The 23,044-nt window shown below is 48.9% G+C and overlaps 12 non-coding genes and 2 pseudogenes across 12 annotated transcripts; all 14 read left to right on the top strand.

Moving 5' to 3' along the window:
* Positions 1-3,911: 3,911 nt before the first annotated feature.
* Positions 3,912-4,086, top strand: LOC142366530 (U1 spliceosomal RNA; annotated as a pseudogene).
* Positions 4,087-4,634: 548 nt separating this feature from the next.
* On the top strand, positions 4,635-4,798 carry LOC142401766 (U1 spliceosomal RNA). Its single transcript, XR_012773200.1, has one exon. It is a non-coding gene; the product is annotated as a U1 spliceosomal RNA (small nuclear RNA).
* Positions 4,799-5,347: 549 nt separating this feature from the next.
* Positions 5,348-5,511, top strand: LOC142402590 (U1 spliceosomal RNA). Its single transcript, XR_012766646.1, has one exon. It is a non-coding gene; the product is annotated as a U1 spliceosomal RNA (small nuclear RNA).
* Positions 5,512-6,060: 549 nt separating this feature from the next.
* Positions 6,061-6,224, top strand: LOC142401853 (U1 spliceosomal RNA). Its single transcript, XR_012773226.1, has one exon. It is a non-coding gene; the product is annotated as a U1 spliceosomal RNA (small nuclear RNA).
* Positions 6,225-6,772: 548 nt separating this feature from the next.
* LOC142401888 (U1 spliceosomal RNA) lies at positions 6,773-6,936 on the top strand. Its single transcript, XR_012773231.1, has one exon. It is a non-coding gene; the product is annotated as a U1 spliceosomal RNA (small nuclear RNA).
* Positions 6,937-7,484: 548 nt separating this feature from the next.
* On the top strand, positions 7,485-7,648 carry LOC142365803 (U1 spliceosomal RNA). The gene has a single exon (XR_012766656.1). It is a non-coding gene; the product is annotated as a U1 spliceosomal RNA (small nuclear RNA).
* A 549-nt stretch (positions 7,649-8,197) lies between these two features.
* LOC142401820 (U1 spliceosomal RNA) lies at positions 8,198-8,361 on the top strand. The gene has a single exon (XR_012773215.1). It is a non-coding gene; the product is annotated as a U1 spliceosomal RNA (small nuclear RNA).
* A 547-nt stretch (positions 8,362-8,908) lies between these two features.
* Positions 8,909-9,072, top strand: LOC142401812 (U1 spliceosomal RNA). The gene has a single exon (XR_012773212.1). It is a non-coding gene; the product is annotated as a U1 spliceosomal RNA (small nuclear RNA).
* Positions 9,073-9,621: 549 nt separating this feature from the next.
* Positions 9,622-9,785, top strand: LOC142402049 (U1 spliceosomal RNA). The gene has a single exon (XR_012773274.1). It is a non-coding gene; the product is annotated as a U1 spliceosomal RNA (small nuclear RNA).
* A 549-nt stretch (positions 9,786-10,334) lies between these two features.
* Positions 10,335-10,498, top strand: LOC142401952 (U1 spliceosomal RNA). The gene has a single exon (XR_012773240.1). It is a non-coding gene; the product is annotated as a U1 spliceosomal RNA (small nuclear RNA).
* Positions 10,499-11,047: 549 nt separating this feature from the next.
* LOC142401946 (U1 spliceosomal RNA) lies at positions 11,048-11,211 on the top strand. Its single transcript, XR_012773239.1, has one exon. It is a non-coding gene; the product is annotated as a U1 spliceosomal RNA (small nuclear RNA).
* Positions 11,212-11,759: 548 nt separating this feature from the next.
* LOC142366028 (U1 spliceosomal RNA) lies at positions 11,760-11,923 on the top strand. The gene has a single exon (XR_012766700.1). It is a non-coding gene; the product is annotated as a U1 spliceosomal RNA (small nuclear RNA).
* A 7,293-nt stretch (positions 11,924-19,216) lies between these two features.
* LOC142366738 (U1 spliceosomal RNA) lies at positions 19,217-19,365 on the top strand (annotated as a pseudogene).
* A 548-nt stretch (positions 19,366-19,913) lies between these two features.
* LOC142401785 (U1 spliceosomal RNA) lies at positions 19,914-20,077 on the top strand. Its single transcript, XR_012773204.1, has one exon. It is a non-coding gene; the product is annotated as a U1 spliceosomal RNA (small nuclear RNA).
* The last annotated feature ends 2,967 nt before the right edge of the window (positions 20,078-23,044 follow it).

The following is a 23,044-nucleotide window of genomic DNA, read 5'->3' as shown; positions in this document are numbered from 1 at the left end:
AGCAGGTTGTCTTGTCACCTCTACATGCCTAAATGCACTGAGTTGCGACTGTGGAGGCCATTGGAGTACAGGGAACTCAGTGTTATGTTCAGGAAACCCTGAGCATCCCTGGTGCTTGAGTTGGGGTGAGTGTGCCTGGACCAGGCAGCCTGGTGACTTTAAACATTTTCAAAGTGTTTCATCGTACCAGGGTCGCGGAGCTCCAGCGGGTGCGGACTGGAGTGTATGGCCGGGGAGGGGTGCTTAAGTGTGGGTACACAGGGCCGGCTGGAGGGCCTGGAGCCTCTCGGGCTGGATGTGTGTGCGCACAGGGCACGAGAGCCTGGATGTTGGGAGAGGAAAGCAGCTGTGAATGTAGGTGCTTATTGGAGTTCCTGTTGCCTTCCTGTCACCTGGAACCAGTCTGCCCATTCTCCTCTGACCTCTCACATCAACAAGGCATTTTCACTGGATATTTTCTCTTTTTAGGACCATTCTCTGTCAACTCCAGAGATGGCTGTGGGTGAAAATCCCAACAGATCAGAAATGAACACGTTCAATTTGACATATTTATAGAACGTGCGCACGTTAATCATGTGTGAAAAGCTCATTTTTCGTAAAAATGGTAAATTTCAGTTCATTTGTTTTGAGTTTGAGACCCCCCAGTGGTCCCAGCATTGAGCCCTCAGACAGTCCTCCACTAATAGGTCTAATTAACTTTTAACATTCACTGTGTCACAAGCTTCATGTAAACCTAGAAAAAGGGCTGCAAAGTGTTGCTTGTTGTCCAAGGATTCTATTATTTCATTCTTAGGCCAGAAATATACCTGCTTTTGATCATGGATACACGTGTTTATCCCGGCTGCCTTTTTGTTTGCAGCATCCCTTGCGCACATCCTCAACAATTAGCGCTACGCGCTTACGCTCATTTTTATGTAAAAAGGGTAAAAAAAAGGGTTTCAATTTCAGTTATTTTGTTTAATTGAGAGCTACCACAGGGGTCTCACAATGAAACAAACTAACCCGGTAGCTGCATCGACCCAAAAAAAAAAAATAATAATTTAATCCGTCAGCGGAACTATAGCGGAAATATCATTTTTCCGTTCCGCCACTAAATCGACTGCGACTGAAATGGAGACTCGTCAGGCCAGGCAGCGTTTTTCCAATCTTCTACTGCCCAGTTCCAGTGAGCCTCAGTTTCCTGCTGTCAGCTGACAGGAGCAGCACCCGGTGTGGTCTCCTGCTGCAGCAGCGCAGCTTCTTCTGCCTTCCTTGGTTGGAACGAGCGCTTATTGGAGTTCCTGTTGCCTTCCTGTCACCTGGAACCAGTCTGCCCATTCTCCTCCGACTTCTCACATCAACAAGGCATTTTCACTGGATATTTTCCACGTGGAGTACCCCCCAAAAGATTTGTCTCAATGTTTGAATCTTTATCTAATTAGGCTCTAACCTCCTTAGTAGACACATGTGCATGTCTATGATAATCGCTGATAGACGCTCACTTTTCTTGTACTCCCACAGCTCGTGCACAAATCTAAACTATCGAAATGGTGCTTGTTTAGCTACTACTGACCATCATTAAGAGAAATAGCATACAAATCAAATAGTGAGACACTTGCAGTCGGTCTGTTTTTTATAGTTGCGTTTCAAATATGTGCATTGAGAAACCACCTTGAACAGTGCAATTGACAAGAAACAACATTACAAAAAAGACAATGGTGAACAAACATCAAAACAGCTGCAGCTTTCTATATTTCTATAGCAGTAAAGTATACATATCTCAAAATATTTAAATAGTCTAATATAAATACCATAATATAATGACTCAGTATTATGTGTGATGGAATAACATATATATGATATACATATACATACAATATAATATAATTTAAATATAGGTATATATATATATATATATATATATATATACAATCATGCTCATAAGATTTTCACATCTAAGCAACAGTGCAATTGACAATAAAAAGTCATTTCACAAACAAAAACTTCTGATACAGAAGACAAATGTAAACAAACATCAAAACACCTGCTGCTATTATTAATACCATGATATTTCAATAGTTTAATTCTAATACACATATAGTAATATAAAATATAATATAATAATTTAATATAATTTAAATATGTATGTATATTGTGACGACCCCTCCGCTCCACTAGATGTCCCGGTTCTCTTTAGTGCTTCTTCCCTTCTGCAGAGAGTAAGGAGTGCTCGTCAGACTGATTGAGCACACCTGGGGCTTGTGCTTCAAAAGCTCCTGTCTTGCCAGTTTCGATCCCTCCTGACTTGCCTTTGACTTGCAGGGCGGCGGCTATTTTTGTTGCTTTGTGATAGCTTACACATTCACACACTCAGGCATGCATACACAACTGACAACTGACTTCCACGTTTCTTAGTGATGGCAAAACGAGGCTTTTTGAAGCATTGAATCTTTTTTAATCATTGTGTCATAAAGTGGTTCACTACTCGAAGCTTCATTCAATTCCCTTGGGTGACATCTACTGGCGTAGCGATTGTTGCACCATATGAAGCCCTGCGAATGTGATGCATATAATAACACGATAATAACACGTATGTATGTGTGTTGTACATATGGGTTTGTAGTACCTCATTAAAGATTGATTAATTTACCCATGAAATAATAATTTGCCCTCTCCGGGTCAGGAATGAGATCCTTCCCCAAGTGGAGGAGTTCAAGTATCTCGGGGTCTTGTTCACGAGTGAGGGACGAATGCAGCGGGAGGTTGACAGGCGGATCGGTGCGCCATCAGCTGAGCCAGAAGGAAAAGCTCTCGATTTACCGGTCAATCTATGTTCCTATCCTCACCTATGGTCATGAGCTGTGGGTAGAGACCGAAAGAACGAGATCGCCAATACAAGCGGCCGAAATTAATTTCCTCCGCAGGGTGTCTGGCTCTCCCTTAAGGCTGAGTTATACCTCTTTTAACTGCCCTTGCGCTTGCGTCTTGCGCTTGTGTTAATGGCTCGAGACGTTTATGCTTCATTTTGCTTTGCCGGCGGTTGCGTGTGCTGCGTGGCGATTCACCGCCAGGACAGTAGGTGGATAGGGTGAGAAGCTCGGTCATCCGGGAGGGGCTCGGAGTAGAACCGCTGCTCCTCTGCATCCAGAGGAGTCAGATGAGGTGGCTCGGGCATCTGGTTAGGATGCCTCCTGGACGCCTGGTGAGACACGTCCCACTGGGAGGAGACCCCGGGGAAGACCCCGGACACGTTGGATCTCTGGCAGGGGAACGCCTCGGGGTCCCCCCAGAAGAGCTGGAGGAAGTGGCCGGGGACAGGGACGCCTGGGTTTCTCTGCTTAAGCTGCTGCCCCCGCGACCCGACCCCCGGACCAGCGGAAGATGATGGATGGATGGATGGAATAATAATTTAAAAACAATGTGAAAATCTTTGGTTTGTCATTCATATTTTCTTTGGGAGTGTGCTTGGTGTAATAAAGAGGGTGCTTGTGTTATTTCAGGTGTTTTTATTCAAGAAAACAAGTTTTTGCACAGTAGAAGGGCTCAAACGGTTTCTTTTTTTTTTTTAGTCAATTTCTCCAGCTTTGGAAAATACTCTGTCACAGGGAACAGAGGAGGCTGGTGTGCTGAAGGAACTGTTTGGGTCGAAATATTCCCACACTTAAGAACGCTTCCTCGATGGTTGCTCCATGAGAGAATAATCCAAAACTCCGAATATCAAAAAACGTGAGCTGTTCGTAACGTATTATACGTGTAGAACGGGGACATGAACCGGGGCTTCAGCCATCTTGAATACACTGAATCACAGCAAATTTTCAAAGCTCCGCTGTCAACTCGAAGCAGTCAGCTGACTCGGTTTGAATGAAGCAGTGAAGTGGTTCAAACGTCATCAGTGACGTCACATGAAGCAAGCTCCGGCACACTGCTTCACCATAACTACCCTGTCGAGTTTGAAGCGTGCTTCGGTGTTGGAGGTAACATCACTACACCCAGGACGAGGCTCAGCCATTGCACACCGGTTGTGCTGACCCTTGCGAATTCCCCAAATGTGGGAATCTCGACTGCATAATTTCTGGTAGTGGGGGACTGCGTTCGCGCTCTCCCCTGATTTGACTGTATAACGTGAATATCCCTGGGCAACTCTACCTTGGTTTTTGTCCTGGCGTTGCTGCTTTAAAGACACCTTTCCATCTTTAAAACCCATGTTTTGCAAGGTTTGCTGAATGCTGCGGCAGGTCTGCACAGCTGATATGCAGCTGCGCAGTTGTCAGGTGAGGTCATACGGTGCAGTCACCCCAGGCAGGTGGGCGTTGCCTTAGTGATGGCAACAACGAGATGAGAATACGGCAGCATTTCTGCACTGGAGATATTAAGCCGTGAGGGTTTGCCTCAACTAAGAATTTTCCCAGTGTGGGTGGGTGTGGCTCTAGAGACGGGGAGAGTGGAAAAACTAAATCAATTTGTGCTCCAAGTTCCTTGGTTGTTGAAACAAGAACTGATCAGAAAGATGAAGAAAAGCCAGACTGTTTTAATCTGCAAGCTTTTCAGATTCAGGTTAGCTGTTGGCATGGCACTGCAGACAGTTGAATTTGCTGCACCGTCCGGCCGAGTGAGGCATCTGGAAAAGAGGTGTCAGCCTCTGACAGTTCCAACTCATACTTACCTGGCAGGGGAGATACCATGATCAAGAAGGTGGTTCACCCAGGACGAGGCTCAGCCATTGCACACCGGCTGTGCTGACTCTTGCGAATTCCCCAAATGTGGGAATCTCGACTGCATAATTTCTGGTAGTGGGGGACTGCGTTCGCGCTCTCCCCTGATTTGACTGTATAACGTGAATATCCCTGGGCAACTCTACCTTGGTTTTTGTCCTGGCGTTGCTGCTTTAACGACACCTTTCCATCTTTAAAACCCATGTTTTGCAAGGTTTGCTGAATGCTGCGGCAGGTCTGCACAGCTGATATGCAGCTGCGCAGTTGTCAGGTGAGGTCATACAGTGCAGTCACCCCAGGCAGGTGGGCGTTGCCTTAGTGATGGCAACAACGAGATGAGAATACGGCAGCATTTCTGCACTGGAGATATTAAGCCGTGAGGGTTTGCCTCAACTAAGAATTTTCCCAGTGTGGGTTGGGTGTGGCTCTAGAGATGGGGAGAGTGGAAAAACTAAATCAATTTGTGCTCCAAGTTCCTTGGTTGTTGAAACAAGAACTGATCAGAAAGATGAAGAAAAGCCGGAGTGTTTTAATCTGCAAGCTTTTCAGATTCAGGTTAGCTGCTTGCATGGCACTGCAGACAGTTGAATTTGCTGCACCGTCCGGCCGAGTGAGGCACCTGGAAAAGAGGTGTCAGCCTCTGACAGTTCCAACTCATACTTACCTGGCAGGGGAGATACCATGATCAAGAAGGTGGTTCACCCAGGACGAGGCTCAGCCATTGCACACCGGCTGTGCTGACCCTTGCAAATTCCCCAAATGTGGGAATCTCGACTGCATAATTTCTGGTAGTGGGGGACTGCGTTCGCGCTCTCCCCTGATTTGACTGTATAACGTGAATATCCCTGGGCAACTCAACCTTGGTTTTTGTCCTGGTGTTGCTGCTTTAACGACACCTTTCCATCTTTAAAACCCATGTTTTGCAAGGTTTGCTGAATGCTGCGGCAGGTCTGCACAGCTGATATGCAGCTGCGCAGTTGTCAGGTGAGGTCATACAGTGCAGTCCCCCCAGGCAGGTGGGCGTTGCCTTAGTGATGGCAACAACGAGATGAGAACACGGCAGCATTTCTGCACTGGAGATATTAAGCCGTGAGGGTTTGCCTCAACTAAGAATTTTCCAAGTGTTCGTTGGGTGTGGCTCTAGAGATGGGGAGAGTGGAAAAACTAAATCAATTTGTGCTCCAAGTTCCTTGGTTGTTGAAACAAGAACTGATCAGAAAGATGAAGAAAAGCCGGAGTGTTTTAATCTGCAAGCTTTTCAGATTCAGGTTAGCTGCTGGCATGGCACTGCAGACAGTTGAATTTGCTGCACCGTCCGGCCGAGTGAGGCACCTGGAAAAGAGGTGTCAGCCTCTGACAGTTCCAACTCATACTTACCTGGCAGGGGAGATACCATGATCAAGAAGGTGGTTCACCTAGGACGAGGCTCAGCCATTGCACACCGGCTGTGCTGACCCTTGCGAATTCCCCAAATGTGGGAATCTCGACTGCATAATTTCTGGTAGTGGGGGACTGCGTTCGCGCTCTCCCCTGATTTGACTGTATAACGTGAATATCCCTGGGCAACTCAACCTTGGTTTTTGTCCTGGTGTTGCTGCTTTAAGGACACCTTTCCATCTTTAAAACCCATGTTTTGCAAGGTTTGCTGAATGCTGCGGCAGGTCTGCACAGCTGATATGCAGCTGCGCAGTTGTCAGGTGAGGTCATACAGTGCAGTCCCCCCAGGCAGGTGGGCGTTGCCTTAGTGATGGCAACAACGAGATGAGAATACGGCAGCATTTCTGCACTGGAGATATTAAGCCGTGAGGGTTTGCCTCAACTAAGAATTTTCCCAGTGTGGGTGGGTGTGGCTCTAGAGATGGGGAGAGTGGAAAAACTAAATCAATTTGTGCTCCAAGTTCCTTGGTTGTTGAAACAAGAACTGATCAGAAAGATGAAGAAAAGCCGGAGTGTTTTAATCTGCAAGCTTTTCAGATTCAGGTTAGCTGCTGGCATGGCACTGCAGACAGTTGAATTTGCTGCACCGTCCGGCCGAGTGAGGCACCTGGAAAAGAGGTGTCAGCCTCTGACAGTTCCAACTCATACTTACCTGGCAGGGGAGATACCATGATCAAGAAGGTGGTTCACCCAGGACGAGGCTCAGCCATTGCACACCGGCTGTGCTGACTCTTGCGAATTCCCCAAATGTGGGAATCTCGACTGCATAATTTCTGGTAGTGGGGCACTGCGTTCGCGCTCTCCCCTGATTTGACTGTATAACGTAAATATCCCTGGGCAACTCTACCTTGGTTTTTGTCGTGCCGTTGCTGCTTTAACGACACCTTTCCATCTTTAAAACCCATGTTTTGCAAGGTTTGCTGAATGCTGCGGCAGGTCTGCACAGCTGATATGCAGCTGCGCAGGTGTCAGGTGAGGTCATACAGTGCAGTCACCCCAGGCAGGTGGGCGTTGCCTTAGTGATGGCAACAACGAGATGAGAATACGGCAGCATTTCTGCACTGGAGATATTAAGCCGTGAGGGTTTGCCTCAACTAAGAATTTTCCCAGTGTGGGTGGGTGTGGCTCTAGAGATGGGGAGAGTGGAAAAACTAAATCAATTTGTGCTCCAAGTTCCTTGGTTGTTGAAACAAGAACTGATCAGAAAGATGAAGAAAAGCCGGAGTGTTTTAATCTGCAAGCTTTTCAGATTCAGGTTAGCTGCTGGCATGGCACTGCAGACAGTTGAATTTGCTGCACCGTCCGGCCGAGTGAGGCACCTGGAAAAGAGGTGTCAGCCTCTGACAGTTCCAACTCATACTTACCTGGCAGGGGAGATACCATGATCAAGAAGGTGGTTCACCCAGGATGAGGCTCAGCCATTGCACACCGGCTGTACTGACCCTAGCGAATTCCCCAAATGTGGGAATCTCGACTGCATAATTTCTGGTAGTGGGGGACTGCGTTCGCGCTCTCCCCTGATTTGACTGTATAACGTAAATATCCCTGGGCAACTCTACCTTGGTTGTTGTCCTGCCGTTGCTGCTTTAACGACACCTTTCCATCTTTAAAACCCATGTTTTGCAAGGTTTGCTGAATGCTGCGGCAGGTCTGCACAGCTGATATGCAGCTGCGCAGTTGTCAGGTGAGGTCATACAGTGCAGTCACCCCAGGCAGGTGGGCGTTGCTTTAGTGATGGCAACAACGAGATGAGAATACGGCAGCATTTCTGCACTGGAGATATTAAGCCGTGAGGGTTTGCCTCAACTAAGAATTTTCCCAGTGTGGGTTGGGTGTGGCTCTAGAGATGGGGAGAGTGGAAAAACTAAATCAATTTGTGCTCCAAGTTCCTTGGTTGTTGAAACAAGAACTGATCAGAAAGATGAAGAAAAGCCGGAGTGTTTTAATCTGCAAGCTTTTCAGATTCAGGTTAGCTGCTGGCATGGCACTGCAGACAGTTGAATTTGCTGCACCGTCCGGCCGAGTGAGGCACCTGGAAAAGAGGTGTCAGCCTCTGACAGTTCCAACTCATACTTACCTGGCAGGGGAGATACCATGATCAAGAAGGTGGTTCACCCAGGACGAGGCTCAGCCATTGCACACCGGCTGTGCTGACCCTTGCGAATTCCCCAAATGTGGGAATCTCGACTGCATAATTTCTGGTAGTGGGGGACTGCGTTCGCGCTCTCCCCTGATTTGACTGTATAACGTAAATATCCCTGGGCAACTCTACCTTGGTTTTTGTCCTGGCGTTGCTGCTTTAAGGACACCTTCCATCTTTTAAACCCATGTTTTGCAAGGTTTGCTGAATGCTGCGGCAGGTCTGCACAGCTGATATGCAGCTGCGCAGTTGTCAGGTGAGGTCATACAGTGCAGTCACCCCAGGCAGGTGGGCGTTGCCTTAGTGATGGCAACAACGAGATGAGAATACGGCAGCATTTCTGCACTGGAGATATTAAGCCGTGAGGGTTTGCCTCAACTAAGAATTTTCCCAGTGTGGATGGGTGTGGCTCTAGAGATGGGGAGAGTGGAAAAACTAAATCAATTTGTGCTCCAAGTTCCTTGGTTGTTGAAACAAGAACTGATCAGAAAGATGAAGAAAAGCCGGAATGTTTTAATCTGCAAGCTTTTCAGATTCAGGTTAGCTGCTGGCATGGCACTGCAGACAGTTGAATTTGCTGCACCGTCCGGCCGAGTGAGGCACCTGGAAAAGAGGTGTCAGCCTCTGACAGTTCCAACTCATACTTACCTGGCAGGGGAGATACCATGATCAAGAAGGTGGTTCACCCAGGACGAGGCTCAGCCATTGCACACCGGCTGTGCTGACCCTTGCGAATTCCCCAAATGTGGGAATCTCGACTGCATAATTTCTGGTAGTGGGGGACTGCGTTCGCGCTCTCCCCTGATTTGACTGTATAACGTGAATATCCCTGGGCAACTCAACCTTGGTTTTTGTCCTGGTGTTGCTGCTTTAACGACACCTTTCCATCTTTAAAACCCATGTTTTGCAAGGTTTGCTGAATGCTGCGGCAGGTCTGCACAGCTGATATGCAGCTGCGCAGTTGTCAGGTGAGGTCATACAGTGCAGTCACCCCAGGCAGGTGGGCGTTGCCTTAGTGATGGCAACAACGAGATGAGAATACGGCAGCATTTCTGCACTGGAGATATTAAGCCGTGAGGGTTTGCCTCAACTAAGAATTTTCCCAGTGTGGGTTGGGTGTGGCTCTATAGATGGGGAGAGTGGAAAAACTAAATCAATTTGTGCTCCAAGTTCCTTGGTTGTTGAAACAAGAACTGATCAGAAAGATGAAGAAAAGCCGGACTGTTTTAATCTGCAAGCTTTTCAGATTCAGGTTAGCTGCTGGCATGGCACTGCAGACAGTTGAATTTGCTGCACCGTCCGGCCGAGTGAGGCACCTGGAAAAGAGGTGTCAGCCTCTGACAGTTCCAACTCATACTTACCTGGCAGGGGAGATACCATGATCAAGAAGGTGGTTCACCCAGGATGAGGCTCAGCCATTGCACACCGGCTGTACTGACCCTTGCGAATTCCCCAAATGTGGGAATCTCGACTGCATAATTTCTGGTAGTGGGGGACTGCGTTCGCGCTCTCCCCTGATTTGACTGTTTAACGTAAATATCCCTGGGCAACTCTACCTTGGTTTTTGTCCTGCCGTTGCTGCTTTAACGACACCTTTCCATCTTTAAAACCCATGTTTTGCAAGGTTTGCTGAATGCTGCGGCAGGTCTGCACAGCTGATATGCAGCTGCGCAGTTGTCAGGTGAGGTCATACAGTGCAGTCACCCCAGGCAGGTGGGCGTTGCCTTAGTGATGGCAACAACGAGATGAGAATACGGCAGCATTTCTGCACTGGAGATATTAAGCCGTGAGGGTTTGCCTCAACTAAGAATTTTCCCAGTGTGGGTTGGGTGTGGCTCTAGAGATGGGGAGAGTGGAAAAACTAAATCAATTTGTGCTCCAAGTTCCTTGGTTGTTGAAACAAGACCTGATCAGAAAGATGAAGAAAAGCCGGAGTGTTTTAATCTGCAAGCTTTTCAGATTCAGGTTAGCTGCTGGCATGGCACTGCAGACAGTTGAATTTGCTGCACCGTCCGGCCGAGTGAGGCACCTGGAAAAGAGGTGTCAGCCTCTGACAGTTCCAACTCATACTTACCTGGCAGGGGAGATACCATGATCAAGAAGGTGGTTCACCCAGGACGAGGCTCAGCCATTGCACACCGGTTGTGCTGACCCTTGCGAATTCCCCAAATGTGGGAATCTCGACTGCATAATTTCTGGTAGTGGGGGACTGCGTTCGCGCTCTCCCCTGATTTGACTGTTTAACGTAAATATCCCTGGGCAACTCTACCTTGGTTTTTGTCCTGCCGTTGCTGCTTTAACGACACCTTTCCATCTTTAAAACCCATGTTTTGCAAGGTTTGCTGAATGCTGCGGCAGGTCTGCACAGCTGATATGCAGCTGCGCAGTTGTCAGGTGAGGTCATACAGTGCAGTCACCCCAGGCAGGTGGGCGTTGCCTTAGTGATGGCAACAACGAGATGAGAATACGGCAGCATTTCTGCACTGGAGATATTAAGCCGTGAGGGTTTGCCTCAACTAAGAATTTTCCCAGTGTGGGTTGGGTGTGGCTCTAGAGATGGGGAGAGTGGAAAAACTAAATCAATTTGTGCTCCAAGTTCCTTGGTTGTTGAAACAAGACCTGATCAGAAAGATGAAGAAAAGCCGGAGTGTTTTAATCTGCAAGCTTTTCAGATTCAGGTTAGCTGCTGGCATGGCACTGCAGACAGTTGAATTTGCTGCACCGTCCGGCCGAGTGAGGCACCTGGAAAAGAGGTGTCAGCCTCTGACAGTTCCAACTCATACTTACCTGGCAGGGGAGATACCATGATCAAGAAGGTGGTTCACCCAGGACGAGGCTCAGCCATTGCACACCGGTTGTGCTGACCCTTGCGAATTCCCCAAATGTGGGAATCTCGACTGCATAATTTCTGGTAGTGGGGGACTGCGTTCGCGCTCTCCCCTGATTTGACTGTATAACGTAAATATCCCTGGGCAACTCTACCTTGGTTTTTGTCCTGGCGTTGCTGCTTTAAGGACACCTTTCCATCTTTTAAACCCATGTTTTGCAAGGTTTGCTGAATGCTGCGGCAGGTCTGCACAGCTGATATGCAGCTGCGCAGTTGTCAGGTGAGGTCATACAGTGCAGTCACCCCAGGCAGGTGGGCGTTGCCTTAGTGATGGCAACAACGAGATGAGAATACGGCAGCATTTCTGCACTGGAGATATTAAGCCGTGAGGGTTTGCCTCAACTAAGAATTTTCCCTGTGTGGATGGGTGTGGCTCTAGAGATGGGGAGAGTGGAAAAACTAAATCAATTTGTGCTCCAAGTTCCTTGGTTGTTGAAACAAGAACTGATCAGAAAGATGAAGAAAAGCCGGAGTGTTTTAATCTGCAAGCTTTTCAGATTCAGGTTAGCTGCTGGCATGGCACTGCAGACAGTTGAATTTGCTGCACCGTCCGGCCGAGTGAGGCACCTGGAAAAGAGGTGTCAGCCTCTGACAGTTCCAACTCATACTTACCTGGCAAGGGAGATACCATGATCAAGAAGGTGGTTCACCCAGGACGAGGCTCAGCCATTGCACACCGGCTGTACTGACCCTTGCGAATTCCCCAAATGTGGGAATCTCGACTGCATAATTTCTGGTAGTGGGGGACTGCGTTCGCGCTCTCCCCTGATTTGACTGTATAACGTGAATATCCCTGGGCAACTCTACCTTGGTTTTTGTCCTGGCGTTGCTGCTTTAAGGACACCTTTCCATCTTTAAAACCCATGTTTTGCAAGGTTTGCTGAATGCTGCGGCAGGTCTGCACATCTGATATGCAGCTGCGCAGTTGTCAGGTGAGGTCATACAGTGCAGTCCCCCCAGGCAGGTGGGCGTTGCCTTAGTGATGGCAACAACGAGATGAGAATACGGCAGCATTTCTGCACTGGAGATATTAAGCCGTGAGGGTTTGCCTCAACTAAGAATTTTCCCAGTGTGTGTTGGGTGTGGCTCTAGAGATGGGGAGAGTGGAAAAACTAAATCAATTTGTGCTCCAAGTTCCTTGGTTGTTGAAACAAGAACTGATCAGAAAGATGAAGAAAAGCCGGACTGTTTTAATCTGCAAGCTTTTCAGATTCAGGTTAGCTGCTGGCATGGCACTGCAGACAGTTGAATTTGCTGCACCGTCCGGCCGAGTGAGGCACCTGGAAAAGAGGTGTCAGCCTCTGACTGTTCCAACTCATACTTACCTGGCAGGGGAGATACCATGATCAAGAAGGTGGTTCACCCAGGACGAGGCTCAGTGTGGAAAATGACGACCGATGGTGATCACATTTTCCACAGAAACGCTACTACAGACTTTACCTACACTCGTCTACACTCACAGACACCTCCGACACTCACAAGACCCTCTCATTTGCGCAGTAGCACACAGACACACACACAGGCGCACGCAGGCGCACACAGCCGAGACACCTGTTAGCCTTACAAACATTCATTCATTGTTTTACCGCGGCTAGCGCGAGATGACACCCACACGCAATTACATGTACACTTTGTTTGAACATTCATTTACTCACCATGTTAGCAAGCAGCGCGGTACCCGTTGTCTTGGCTCCATAATCCACACGCATTACAATATCCCCCACGAGACATTCAAACATTTCGCTCACCTCGCATTGGTGCGTCAACCATCGGGTCCGGGAGGAAACCAGAGCCTCTCGGAACCAAAGTTCTTATACACTGATCTGGCAGTGGAGAGAGCTTTCGGCACCCGGAAGTGGAATGTTTTAATGAAATAATATTGTATCTCTTTATTGCAAACATTTAGGAATGTCAATTTGGTCTGTGTCTATTCTAGTATTTTAATGTAGGTTTGGGAGTATTGTGATATTTTGTATGGGGATTTAAATGGGTGTTTTAATGCTTTTTGTGACTTTATTTTTCTATTGGTTGATTACTGAACCAATCATCAGTGAGCTGCAGTCTGTGAGCCCTTCAAAAGGGCAGGCCTGTCTCATTCTAGAGAGAGAGGGTGAGGTGAATGCACATGCTTGCTGTGAGGCTGTGTAAAAGAAGTAAATGCTAAGAAGTTTGTATTTAGAAAGTCTTTTGTTATAGTTTATTTGAGTTGCCTGATTGAGGCCGGTTTTCTTTTGCGTTGATTCAGTTTTTGTTTTCATATTTTCTATGCACTTCTGCACTGGAAATAAATCCGCACCCGTATCACGATATTTTCAGTTGCCTAGTTTCAGTCTTCTTTTAATCTTTATTGGAGAGGGCCAGTCCTGACGTGAGCTGGGGGTAGAGAAGCCCCCTTTCTCACAAGTGGTGTTCAGAAGTGGTGACAGTGGCGCCTCGGAAGATTGGGAAGAAGACGACAGGCAGACGGGTTCAGCCTAAACGGGGCATGGCGTATCGGCGTCTACTCCAAGATGCCGGGGAGGAGGTGAGAGCCGAAGAGGTGGAGGAGCGTGAGGCTGGTGAGACGAACGGAGGAGCCATGGGCGGAGAAGATGGTGTTCCGCAGACAATGCACATGAGCGCGCTGTACGGTCTGCTACAGAAATCCATACTGGACCAGCAACGTGAGGCGAACAAGCAGGAAATGAGATGGCGCAACGTCCAGATTCAGCTCAACACTGTACACGACGAGCTAGAGAGAGATCGACGAAAGGCAAGAGAGGAGCAGCATCAGCAGCCAGATGATGATGATGGGGGTCTACTACAGCTGAGACCTCAACACAACCCAGTAGCGCCACCGCCAGGTTTCCCGGTACCAGCAGTTCCAGCAGCCGTAGCAGCAGCGCCAGCAGCTCCAGCACCATCACAGCCTCCAGCACCACACCCTGTAATCGGCCCAGCCGCACTGAATCCTGTTGCCTGGACGAGGGCATCAGTGCCAAAGCTGGAAGAAGGAGATGATATTGAACAATATCTGACAACGTTTGAGAGACTGGCCTTGGCCTACCGGTGGCCGAGGGCAGACTGGGCCATCTACCTGGTCCCATACCTGACGGGTCGGGCCCGAGCGGCGTATGTCGCGATGGACATGAATGAGACCATGGACTACGACAAAGTGAAGGCAGCAATACTCACCAAGTATGAAATCAACGGCGAGACGTACCGGCAGCGGTTCCGGGATCCAGATGTGCGAGCAGAGGAGAACCCTCGGGAACTGTACAACCGCCTGATGGACCTATACAAGAAGTGGGTGAGACCGGCAGGCAAGACTGTGGAGGATATTGGAGAAATCCTCGTGCTTGAGCAGTACCTGCGCACCCTAGCTCCTGAAATCCGGGTCTGGGTTAAGGAGCACAACCCAACCACAGGCCAGCAAGCAGCTGAACTGGTGGAGGCGTTCCTGGCAGCTCGATCGGGTCCGAAGGTGTTCCGGAGCCAGAACTACAACCGACCAGCCGGCAGTGGTAAGTCTGGGGTTCCTGGTGGGGGAGTTGGTCCTAGGGGGTTAGGTCAGGTCAGGCCACCGCACCACACCTACACTTCCCCTTACACCCCATCACCTAGGCCTCCTACACGCCCCTACACACCACCGCCTAGACACCCGGCACCCACAGCTACCACTCATAGGCCGCCCTTCACATGCCATAACTGTGGTAAACCTAACCACATTGCCAGAGACTGCCCGAGCAGGAAAGCTCAGGGGTCCAGTTTTTGTAATGTCCCTAGAGCTGATGATGTGTTATCCAAAGTGCAAACGATCCCGGTAACTGTAAATGAGAAGCCAACATTTGCCCTGCTTGACACTGGCAGCACACACACCCTTGTCCAGCCACACCTGATCGATAAGTCAGCGGTATTGAGGACAGAGCAGCTTAGAGTGTGTTGTGTGAATGGAGACGAGCATGTGTACCCTGTGGGAGATATTTTTCTTGAGGTTCAGGGGCAAGCTTTCCTTCTGAGGGCAGGCATTGTACAAGGATTACGGTATCCTGTAGTGCTGGGTCAAGATGTCCTCATTTTGCCTGAGCTGGTACTGTCATCGGTGCCTGTTAGCATGGTAGTCACAAGGGCCATGGCTAAGCAGTTTGCTGAGGAGGATGCACAGGAAGAGGCACAGAAGGAAGTGTGTGAGATGTTGCCCTATAGCCAATGTGACATTGATCCCCCTGTTACTAGAATGCCTAAGACACGTAGGCAACGAAGACGTGCTAAACTGCAGGGCACAGCAGCTAAGGTTGTTGGCCAGTTGCCAAAACCTGTTGATGAAAGTGATGTGTGGAAGCCTCCCCATAATCTTAATGATCTGCAGAAGAATGATGACTCTTTGAAGGATGCATTTGCTAAAGTGACAGATATTGATGGTGTGCAAACCGGTGTGGCTAAGGCGCTAACGGGTGAATACTACTTTGTGAGAGATGACTTATTGTACCACCAACCTGAAAATGGCAGTATAGAGCAGGTGGTAGTGCCGAAATGTCTGAGAGAGAGAGTGCTCAGTCTTGGCCATGATATACCTTGGGCGGGGCATTTGGGTACTGTTAAGACCCTTGAAAGAATTGCACAACGCTTTCACTGGCCAGGGCTCTACACTGATGTTCAAAAATACTGTCGCACATGTGCTACCTGTCAACTCACTAGCAAACACAAGGCTAGACCCTTCCCTCTACAACCACTTCCCATCATAGGCGTTCCATTTCAGAGGATAGGGATGGACATTGTAGGACCATTGGAAAGAACCAGGTCAGGGCACAGGTTAATTCTAGTCATGTGTGACTATGCCACACGTTATCCAGAGGCATTCCCCCTTCGGAAGATAACTGCAGGGTCAGTTGCAAGAGCACTGTTACAACTGATATCACGAGTAGGCATACCACATGAAATACTGACAGACCAAGGCACCGCATTCCTGTCCAAGACACTTAGACAAGTGTATAGTTTGCTGGGGATAAAGGGGATACGGACCACTCCCTACCACCCCCAGACTGATGGGCTGGTGGAACGGTACAACCAAACCCTGAAGTCGATGCTGAGAAAGTTTGTGGCGGAGAACGGCAAAGACTGGGACCAGTGGTTGCCATACCTCCTTTTCGCCTATAGGGAGGTACCACAGGCTTCCACTGGTTTCTCCCCATTTGAGTTGCTGTACGGGCGCCAGGTCCGGGGCCCGTTGGATCTACTCCGTGATGCCTGGGTGACACCAAAACCCCAGGAGCCAGACAGTGTGCTCTCCTACGTCCTGAGGATCCAGGAGAAGATGGGGAGGATGGCCAGCTTGGTGGAGGAGAACATGACCAAGGCCCAGCAGACCCAGTCGCAGTGGTACGACCAGAGGGCGAGGCAAAGGAGCTTCGCACCCGGGCAGCAGGTTCTCTTGCTGTTGCCAACGACGGAGAACAAGTTGCTGGCCCGCTGGCAAGGTCCCTACACCGTGACGCGTCAGCGGGGGCCGGTGACCTACTTGGTGGAGATGCCGGGACGACAGAAGACCAGGCAGGTCTTTCACATTAACCTGCTTAAGGAGTGGCATGAGCGGGAGGCGCCGCCCAGCCTGCAGCTCCTGGTGCAGGACGTGGAAGGTGATGTGGAGCCGCAGGAGCAGTTCTTCCCTGCAGCAGCCGCACCAACTGACCCCGATGTCTCCCACCTGACAGCTCAGCAAGCAGAGGAGTTGCAGGCCATCATCCCGCCTGGCCTGTTTTCCGAACAGCCTGGGCGCACTTCGTTGGTGGAGCATGACCTCCAGCTTAAAGACTCGAATCCAGTGCGGCAGAGGATGTACCGCATCCCAGAGCGATTGCTTCCTGCTCTGCGGGAGGAGCTGGAGGTCATGAAGCAGCTGGGGGTCATTGAGCGGTCCAGCAGCAGCTGGAGCAGCCCGGTGGTGCTGGTCCTAAAGAAGGATGGCAGCATCCGCTTTTGTATTGATTTCAGACACTTGAACTCGCAGTCCACATTTGACGCCTACCCAATGCCCAGACTGGACGACTTGATCGAGGGGCTTGGGAGGGCGTCGTTCATCACGACCCTTGACCTCTGCAGGGGTTATTGGCAGGTGCCGATGGCCGAGGGGGCGAAACAGTACACCGCCTTCCGTACCCCTCAAAGCCTGTACCAATTCACAACCATGCCCTTTGTTTTGCAGGGGGCACCGGCGACCTTCCAAAGACTCATGGACCATGTCCTAGAGGGCATGGGGGGCTTCGCCGCAGCTTACCTTGACGACGTCGTGGTATGGAGCGACACCTGGGAGGAGCACCTCCAACACCTGGCCGAGGTGTTCCGGCGCATCAGCGAGGCGGGCCTGACTGTCCACCCAAAGAAATGTTCCCTGGCTCAGCAGGAGGTTCGTTACCTGGGCCACATCATTGGCAATGGTGTGATCAAGCCACAGAAGGACAAGCTCGAGGCGGTCCGGGACTGCCAGCGACCACGGACCAAGAAGGACGTCCGCTCTTTCCTGGGCCTTGCTGGGTGGTATCGGAGGTTCATTCCGAACTTCGCCACCCGGGCTGCACCCCTCACTGACCTGACTCGCAAGTCGGGGTCGGCAAAGGTGGAGTGGGGGGAGGTGCAGGAGCAGGCCTTCCAGGATCTGAAAGGGTCTCTGCTTTGTGAGCCTGTGCTACAGAGCCCAGACTTTGAACAGAGCTTTACGGTGCAAACGGATGCCTCTGGGGTTGGGCTGGGGGCAGTCCTTCTCCAGGGAGAGGCAGAGCAGCAGAAGCCGGTGGCTTATATTAGCCGAAAGCTTTTCCCCCGAGAAACAAGGTACTCGGTGGTGGAGCTCGAGTGCCTTGCCGTGAAATGGGCGCTAGAGACATTCAAGTACTACCTGTTGGGCAGAGACTTTGTACTTGAGACTGACCACAGAGCGTTGCAGTGGCTGGGGAGAATGAAAGACTCTAATGCACGCATTACACGTTGGTTTCTCTCCTTGCAGCCCTTCAGGTTCACAGTGAAATACAGGGCAGGGTCACAAAACCCTGTAGCGGACTTCCTGTCTCGCCACCCGGGTGGCGAGCCAACAGAAGGGGGAGGAAATGTGGAAAATGACGACGGATGGTAATCACATTTTCCACAGAAACGCTACTACAGACTTTACCTACACTCGTCTACACTCACAGACACCTCCGACACTCACAAGACCCTCTCATTTGCGCAGTAGCACACAGACACACACACAGGCGCACGCAGGCGCACACAGCCGAGACACCTGTTAGCCTTACAAACATTCATTCATTGTTTTACCGCGGCTAGCGCGAGATGACACCCACACGCAATTACATGTACACTTTGTTTGAACATTCATTTACTCACCATGTTAGCAAGCAGCGCGGTACCCGTTGTCTTGGCTCCATAATCCACACGCATTACAATAACCCCCACGAGACATTCAAACATTTCGCTCACCTTGCATTGGTGCGTCAACCATCGGGTCCGGGAGGAAACCAGAGCCTCTCGGAACCAAAGTTCTTATACACTGATCTGGCAGTGGAGAGAGCTTTCGGCACCCGGAAGTGGAATGTTTTAATGAAATAATATTGTATCTCTTTATTGCAAACATTTAGGAATGTCAATTTGGTCTGTGTCTATTCTAGTATTTTAATGTAGGTTTGGGAGTATTGTGATATTTTGTATGGGGATTTAAATGGGTGTTTTAATGCTTTTTGTGACTTTATTTTTCTATTGGTTGATTACTGAACCAATCATCAGTGAGCTGCAGTCTGTGAGCCCTTCAAAAGGGCAGGCCTGTCTCATTCTAGAGAGAGAGGATGAGGTTAATGCACATGCTTGCTGTGAGGCTGTGTAAAAGAAGTAAATGCTAAGAAGTTTGTATTTAGAAAGTCTTTTGTTATAGTTTATTTGAGTTGCCTGATTGAGGCCGGTTTTCTTTTGCGTTGATTCAGTTTTTGTTTTCATATTTTGTATGCACTTCTGCACTGGAAATAAATCCGCACCCGTATCACGATATTTTCAGTTGCCTAGTTTCAGTCTTCTTTTAATCTTTATTGGAGAGGGCCAGTCCTGACGTGAGCTGGGGGTAGAGAAGCCCCCTTTCTCACACTCAGCCATTGCACACCGGCTGTACTGACCCTTGCGAATTCCCCAAATGTGGGAATCTCGACTGCATAATTTCTGGTAGTGGGGGACTGCGTTCGCGCTCTCCACTGATTTGACTGTATAACGTAAATATCCCTGGGCAACTCAACCTTGGTTTTTGTCCTGCCGTTGCTGCTTTAACGACACCTTTCCATCTTTAAAACCCATGTTTTGCAAGGTTTGCTGAATGCTGCGGCAGGTCTGCACAGCTGATATGCAGCTGCACAGTTGTCAGGTGAGGTCATACAGTGCAGTCACCCCAGGCAGGTGGGCGTTGCCTTAGTGATGGCAACAACGAGATGAGAATACGGCAGCATTTCTGCACTGGAGATATTAAGCCGTGAGGGTTTGCCTCAACTAAGAATTTTCCCAGTGTGGATGGGTGTGGCTCTAGAGATGGGGAGAGTGGAAAAACTAAATCAATTTGTGCTCCAAGTTCCTTGGTTGTTGAAACAAGAACTGATCAGAAAGATGAAGAAAAGCCAGACTGTTTTAATCTGCAAGCTTTTCAGATTCAGGTTAGCTGCTGGCATGGCACTGCAGACAGTTGAATTTGCTGCACCGTCCGGCCGAGTGAGGCACCTGGAAAAGAGGTGTCAGCCTCTGACAGTTCCAACTCATACTTACCTGGCAGGGGAGATACCATGATCAAGAAGATGGTTCACCCAGGACGAGGCTCAGCCATTGCACACCGGCTGTGCTGACTCTTGCGAATTCCCCAAATGTGGGAATCTCGACTGCATAATTTCTGGTAGTGGGGGACTGCGTTCGCGCTCTCCCCTGATTTGACTGTATAACGTGAATATACCTGGGCAACTCAACCTTGGTTCCTGGCGTTGCTGCTTTAACGACACCTTTCCATCTTTAAAACCCATGTTTTGCAAGGTTTGCTGAATGCTGCGGCAGGTCTGCACAGCTGATATGCAGCTGCGCAGTTGTCAGGTGAGGTCATACGGTGCAGTCACCCCAGGCAGGTGGGCGTTGCCTTAGTGATGGCAACAACGAGATGTGAATACGGCAGCTCTGAGTGCTCATTAAGATCAGAAAAGTGCTGTACAGGAACAGTCCATTTCTACTTTCTGATAAGGGTCTGTGTGGGCGTGGCCTAAAGCCCATCTCTATCTGACACCACTGTCTCTTAGAGTTCCTCAAACATTTCCTGCTGTCGACTTTAGCAGAAAACACCTGAGCTGAAACAAGGTGGGGCGAGCAGTGGTAAAGCCCTGCTGCCCCCCCCACAGACCACTCACACCGTTTATTCTTTACACGCTCAGCTGCAGGAGTTTGGATCAAACTGAGCACTTATTTTGCATTCTTTTCACTTAGTTTCTGTCCGCTCTGAGTTGTGTAAAGTTCCTCCTGAAGCAGCTCATCATCATGTGTTTTCCATCCGACCTCAGCCTGAGCTGTTTTAATGTCCCCTCCACTATCAGAAGTTCTCCACAGAGCAGGAACAGTTAAAGGATTTCAGCTGAAGCAGAAAAACACAGCTTCTCTACTTACAGAGCAGCTGCTGAACACTTGTTTCCAGTGTTGTGTCTCTCACTCATTTGGCCAGTTTGAGCTGGTTGTTGAAGCCCCAAATAAAGCCCGCCCTCTTCCTGAGTGGGTCCCTGTGGTTTCTTCTTCTCTTCATACACCAGGGGGCAAAGTTTTTAAAGATACAAGCAATACACCATTAATTCCAGAAATATGTCCAAAGTTGAATGAACATGTTGTAAATAATCAGATCAGATAAATCATCTGCCTTTAACTGATGTATAACTGAGCATCTGGACGCACGGCTTGGGCTGCGAGCTGAAAGACAGCTGTGACTCAGAGCATCTGAGGGAACTGAACCCATGATGAGTCCAACCCCAGGCAGCGTCCCATCATCCTGAGCTGCTCCTTGTGAGCAGTGTTGTTGAACTTTAAAAGTCGTCTGGTCGTAGTTTCCACGTTCTCTGAGGCTCAAAGCTTTCAGCCGACAGCCTGAGCTGTTCTACACTCCACACTGAAGGGTTGAATCCTAAAGTTTCTCTTTTCATTTTGGCTTGATAAATCCCAGCCTGCTCTGAGCTGAACAACCTGCCCTTCCTTTCCTAACAGCCATCAGCATCCACAGGAGCTGAAGCCCCTCCCTCTGCTTCCAGAAGCTGCTCTGCATCTGCCTGAACCACCCAATCACAGCTTCAGCCTCCTTTCTGAGCTGCTTCCATTGTTCTGTTGGGATGCTGAACTGCAGACTTTATTTCTTTAGGAGCTTTCATCCCTCATCTTGACAAACTAAAAGCTGCTCAGTACCAGTTTGAGCCATTAAATCAGAGAATGAAACTTTCCACCTTAAAGCTTTTCACTCTTTGCTTTGGCCTCTAAAACCTGGAGACATTTAAACTCTTTAAGCAGCTCTCACAGGACTTGAACATATGATCTTCGAGTCCCAAAGCAGTTTATTGCCCCTCTGAGCGGTGCCTCTGCTGCTTTGTGCTGCTTTCTTGGCACTTTTTACCTGAGACTGATGGCCACAGACACTATCTTTTAGTCTTCCAACATGTTTCCTGTGAAGCAGCTTTGCTCATCAACTGTCTCTGGTTTGTTCAGTGTGGGAGAAGGATGTCATGACATGCTCATGACTTCTGGCCTAGTTACATCCTGGGCCTTGTTGACTGGTTCATATGAATATGGGTAAAAGGTAGTATGGGCTGTTTACATTTAGGGCAGACGCTCGGCGTCGCAGAAAGAGATTGAGTTCGGATGACGCATGCATGTTATGATTAAACCAGTATAAAGTTGGTTCACAGTATGAAGACGGTGGACATTTTGTACATTCTGTATGCACATTTGCTGTGACGGTTTGTTCAATAAACTCCCCAATGGACTTCTGGCCGACAGTGTACTCGGCCCTATTTCCTCCACAACATAATGGTGACCCCGAGTGCGTGAGAGTTTGCATCTGGATCCCGGCGGAGCGTGTCCTCTGTGCCCCGACAGCCGACATCAGCTGTAACAAGCCGGCAGGTGGGATTTTGTTCCTACCATTACGCAGTTGATCTCGGTTAGTGGAGCACAGCTGACGGCTTCTTCCGGCTTCCCCAAATTTAAAAGAACACAGGAGAGAGACGGATCCTGCATTCGGTAAGCTCTTCCATTGCTTTCCTCTGCGCAGGGGGGCTGCTGAAATTGTTTGGGAAATTTTGGGCCAAGAGGAGCCATATGTGTGAATTGGGATAAAATTGGGTAAACAGCAGCTGATGTGAGTTGTAAAGCAGACAGCTGTGGTCAGTTGGTCTGGCTTGTGTGGTTGTTGTATTTTTGGGGTAATTAAGAAGGACTATAGTCGCTGCGCTCCGGCCAATTGTGAATCGGATGAATTCAAACTGGATTAATTAATAGCTGTAAAGGTTGTTGAGCAACCACCAATAGTACCTCTTGCATCCTATCAGCCATCCTTCAATGCATTGGGGGGAGGAACACTGACGGGAGTACGGGGTACACTAGACTCATTAAACATACGTGAAAATTATTTTCACTAGTCAAGGAGTAAAACGAATACTGATAATTGATTGACTGGCGAACATTAAAGTTCAACGATTGAATCAATCAGGCTTTCAAAAAAAACTCTGAAATGAAAAAATCCAGTTCTATGAGGAGCACATTTTAAGTATATATGTTTATATCATTTTATATATCTGCTTAGAACTCTTTGGAGTTATCTGAGACCTCAGTATAAAGACATTTTGAGAAGAAAATTCAAATTCGTTTATGAAATTG

The sequence above is a fragment of the Odontesthes bonariensis genome, chromosome 2 (assembly GCF_027942865.1).
Source record: "Odontesthes bonariensis isolate fOdoBon6 chromosome 2, fOdoBon6.hap1, whole genome shotgun sequence".
NCBI classification, from domain to species: domain Eukaryota; kingdom Metazoa; phylum Chordata; class Actinopteri; order Atheriniformes; family Atherinopsidae; genus Odontesthes; species Odontesthes bonariensis.
Note: the sequence above shows the minus strand (reverse complement) of the source record. Positions and strands in the feature narration are given on the sequence as shown.